Source organism: Thunnus maccoyii, chromosome 3, assembly GCF_910596095.1.
Source record: "Thunnus maccoyii chromosome 3, fThuMac1.1, whole genome shotgun sequence".
Taxonomy (NCBI): Eukaryota; Metazoa; Chordata; class Actinopteri; order Scombriformes; family Scombridae; genus Thunnus; species Thunnus maccoyii.
The window spans coordinates 27159128-27163320 of NC_056535.1; positions in this window are offsets into that span (position 1 = coordinate 27159128).

A 4193-nucleotide genomic window follows, 5' to 3' on the forward strand; every position below is an offset into this window, starting at 1 on the left:
CATTCATTGATTACACTTGTTATTCTTTATAGACCGTAGAATGGAGGTTAACATTATACAATAAATTTAAATGTCAGCCAGCAAATTACAGTGTAAATTTTTTGTGCATAGGGCATACAAACATGACGGTACAACAAATGGTTGCTAGTTTCCTTGTTAGGTACATGGAAAGTACAGGGAATAGGTACATATTACAGCCTGCTTACCCAATACTATAATTACCTTGAACAATCCCCAAACTGACACTGTATCAGTCAGATTTAAACCACATTTTCGGTTCTCATGCTTTAAAAAATAAAAATAAAAAAGGTAAAACACATCGGTGAAAGAAAGTAGTGAATTGAAAAAGAAATATTAATATTTTAAGAGCCTTTGCAGGAAAGGATATGTCAAGCTTTAGGTCAAACAGCGCTCAGGTATCATGCATTCACAGCTTTATGTTCTGTTCATTTTCAGCTCTCTCCACTCACAAATTTAATTAAACTGCAAATTACAAACTAATGACAGAGACCTTACTCACAAGTTCTTGGCAGACTAGAAATAGAAGAAAAGACTTTCTGAATTTTTTAACAATCCACCTCCTCTGTTGATTGAATTGAAAATAAATTGACCCTTTCCTCAGTTACAACAGTGTGTAAATGAAGTTCTCTGATCTGTTTATGTGAGCACAGTGTTTATTATCGCTTTATTACCCTCTTTGTCTCTGAAGGTATTTTGCGGGATGCTGCATCCCGTAGCGGGAAGAGAGGAGGCAGACAGTGAGAGCAAATTGTGTGTGAATATGATGTGAAAACACGCAGTTCGCCCATCAGTCATGCATTTTCATCAGCTGACATTTGCTGACATTTTGTGGCTTCCCATTTATTCCACTGTTTATAATGCTACAAATCAATACTGTAAATATTGAGAAAACGAAGCAGGAGTGGGAGACTAGAATAGTTTTGTAATTATGTTGGGTTTCATATTAATCTAGTCTAAACTTTTAGAGCAATAATGTGGAATTAAATGTCTCCAGCCACATTCAGAGTCCCTTTGAGATACTGGTATTTATGTTTTCTGATCCCTTATTCATATTAACTTTTTTTTGTCCCTCTTCCATTTATCTTCCTCTGTCACTAGCTTCAAATATGGAAATATTTTTCAGAATGACCAGAGCTATTTGAAAATGAATTAGATTTTGTATACAAAAATACTTTTTATTAGAGACACAGTAGAGAGTTGACAGGAAATGAGAAGAGAATGAGATGGGAAATTACATGCAACAAATGTCCCTAGCCTGACATGAACCAGGGACGTTACAGTTTACCCCTTAGTGGTTCTCAAATTTTTTAGCTTGTGACCCCTTAAAACAAATCAGTGTCTAATTATGACCCCTCATCACCGGTTGTAATCTTTTATTATTTATTTTTCAATGCAAAGAGGTAAAATTATCCAGTAATTCACGTGAAAATAGTTAAGATTAGAGGAAAGCAGCCCCTCAGATTTATCTTGCAAGTCTTTTACAATATATGATTACATATATGTAGAATTTAGGTTTGACTGGAGAAATTCTGTTACAAAAAAGGCATTTTATTAAAATCCTGAAGGTGCCAAATGTGATAGCTCAGTACAAAACAATAATCCAACAAATCATTCACATCTGTGACTGTTTTGGTGTAACCAACAGCAACTATAGCCTCAAAACATTCAAGCATTAGAGACAATAAATAATGCAGGTATTTACTGGTAAATTGATGAAGTGCAACAAAAGAAATTACTCAAAGTAACTTTTTAAGTAAAGTTTTACTAATCCTCCTGACTTCATAGGGGTCTGAGATCAACACCTAAAGAGTAAATAGTTTACAAAAGGCAGCTATTAAGTGAATTCGTAACTTCTTCCCCCATTAAGGAAAATGGGACACAACCAAACTTGATCACTCATTTTGCTTGCAAGGACCAGAACTATTGATATGTTGACTAATAGAGAGAAACACCGGTTCATGTGCTAGCCTCACTTAGACTTCAAGTCTGTCTTAAAACAACAGTCGGGTGACCAAATGAACACTGAAAGAGGTTTTCCTTGCTATAATCATTCATCCTGCTCATACTGGCTATTAAAAGATCTCCTTCAAATGTGTTTTGAATGTAAGTGATGGGAGCCAAAATCTACAAACTTCCTCAAACTTTGTGCAAAAATGCATTTAAAAGTTTAATCGAAGCTTATGTGAAGCTTCAGCAGTCTGAGTTAGTCATATCAAGGTGGATATCTGCCACATTCACAGTCTTTTTAACATCAAGTTGCCTATTTGTGTTTCCTCAGACATGTTTGAAGATGGACTAATTTGGACGGCTGAAGCTTCATATTAGCTTCAGATAAACTTTAAACAAAAAATGCATTTTTGCACAGAAGGAAGTTTGTGGATTTTGTCGCCCATCACTTACATTGTAAGTGCATTATGAAGGGATCTTCTAATGGTCAGTATGAACAGAAGGAATGTTTACAGCAAGAAAAACCTAATTCAATGTTCATTTGGGCACCTGACTGTTGTTTTAAGACAGATTTGATCAACTGTGAACCCGTCCTTTAAAAAGGGGGTATGATGCCGGTGTCTCACAGGGACTGAAGGGTTAACAATATTTAATGCACATCTTGTCAAAACATCTAATCTCTCTAATCAAATTTACTGTCCTTGAGGCACTCTGTTATATAGATGATGCACATTTCACTTCCAAGGTTTCATGGTGTTTTTAATCCATCTCACTTTTTGCTTCTTGCTTAAATTTCAGTCTGATTTTAGTTTACTCCTCTTCTCCACACAGCCTTTATGGCTTCATCGCTCGACTGTGCATCACCTGCATGCTTGGCTTGAGTGTGAACTTACCCTGCTGCGATGTCTACCTGTTCCTGGAGGTCATTCCCTCTGCGAACAGGTGGACAGAACTTGATTAGCCAACTCAGCATTTCCCCCATATCCTGTAGAGCAGGATGCACTCTTTAAGCCAAATCGCTCTGGTAACCTGCCCACTGCACACATTTGAGCCCTGTGAACGCATTAGGTCTTCTGAAAAATGTCTTTCTGAAGCAAATGAATTAGAGTTTTATTAATTTATAGTAAGCTTAACAGATCACATATTTTGTTATCTAGCAGGCAAGTCAAAGGCTATTAGGAATTTATTACAAGCCAGCGCTCAGGGCAGTGTGCACTTCCATATTTAGACCAACATCAGACCCTTTTCATTAAAGAGGGCTTGGAAACTCTTGAATATGTTTGACCTTCTTTAGTGGAATTAATTTGCATTTGGCTTATTGGATGAAAGCAATTTTGTGTGCCACATAAATTGGCATTTTCTTGTCAGAGGAAGATACCGCATGTGTAAATATTCAGCAGAAATTGACAGAAACCTTCCCCGGAGCTGCAAATTAATGTGGCGAAATATGAAATTGGCTTCTTTTAGTTGTAAGATGGAGATGGTTGGTGTGGTCAAAAAGGGGGCAGAGGGTTTTTTTTTCACCCCTCTGCAGATGTTTCGGGGGTCGCCTATTGAAACCTCTGCACAAATGTCAAAGAAGATTTCGGTTTAATTTGCAGTATAAGAAATGTACAACAGACCTTGAGTGATAATAATTCTTAAATTGGCTTCTGAAAATAGCTGCTGATGAGCCCGTCTCAAGCCTACATTGGACACTGGCTCAGTACAATGTGTGGTGCTGATTAGATCTCTGCAGGGTTTCTCTCACTTTCAGCCTTATTATTGGATTCTTTCACAATACACCGAGAGGATGAAGCCTGTGCTTGGAATAGAGTTTAATGTGTGGTGGCTCTACCTTGGCACAGGAAATCATTGCACAGTGTTCGAGCAAATAAAGGGAAGCGAGACAGAGGAAGAGTGTATGCTTCAGCATCCATCCCTGATTTTGGAAAGGATTTGTTGGTCACCTCATAAGTATTATTATCTAAAATAAAGCCTGCCAGTAACTATAAACTTAATCATTTAAAACGAAGTTTGACTTAAAAGTTAGGATGAAATGAGGTCTAAGAATGATGTTTTTCCCTCACTCGCTTAATCATGATAACAATAAAAAGCCCTGATGTGAGAGAGGCATCCAGTTAGACAAAATGGCATTTTAATTAGCTTAGAAAAAATCCTCATGATATGAGCAAATGCACCCAAATAAAAACCTGTCCTCTAAATCATGAATCTCCTCCCGTCTG